Source organism: Thalassophryne amazonica, chromosome 14, assembly GCF_902500255.1.
Source record: "Thalassophryne amazonica chromosome 14, fThaAma1.1, whole genome shotgun sequence".
Taxonomy (NCBI): Eukaryota; Metazoa; Chordata; class Actinopteri; order Batrachoidiformes; family Batrachoididae; genus Thalassophryne; species Thalassophryne amazonica.
The window spans coordinates 27,456,510-27,457,161 of record NC_047116.1 but is presented as its reverse complement, the minus strand read 5'-3'; positions in this window follow the sequence as shown (position 1 = coordinate 27,457,161).

The following is a 652-nucleotide window of genomic DNA, read 5'->3' as shown; positions in this document are numbered from 1 at the left end:
TAAGTACAGAACAAATAATGAAAGCTGCCGAAAACCTAATACATCACAGAGATAGAGTAAAATGTGACTATTTTTCACCTTTTAAAAATAATTTATGTGGTCATTTAGATGGTTTACCTGCAGTTTATTTTAAATATCAGGTTGTCAGTCCAGTTTTTTAATACAATATTTGCATTATCATATATTTGAGGAAGAAATAAATTTGTTTTTCTTTTTTGCTTTTAATGTGGTTTGTAACTTGAACAATGTTAGCATAATGATTTTAAGGTTATGGAATAGAAATAAAATGAAGTATTTAAGATTTTTGTTGAAATTGGAATTGTTTTTTTAAACAGATGAAGAAAAAAACAAAAATAAATTAACTTTAATCAAATTTCTAGTATGCCTAAAAAAAAATTTGTACAGCATTGTATATGTGTAATGTGATCCAATTCAAGGATTTTGTAAGGCTTACACAACCAACAAAAATGTAGATGAGTGGGTGGGTGAGTGAGTGGATTAGTCCATCCCTGCCAGCTTGTATAAGTAAAAAAAAAAATTAATTAATGCTATCATCGTGTACACGTCCAACTTAAAAAGGTGTATAAGAATAATTTAATCAAAATGGGATGCCCTTTCATGTGCCGGATTGTTTTGCCAAATGAGTCACATT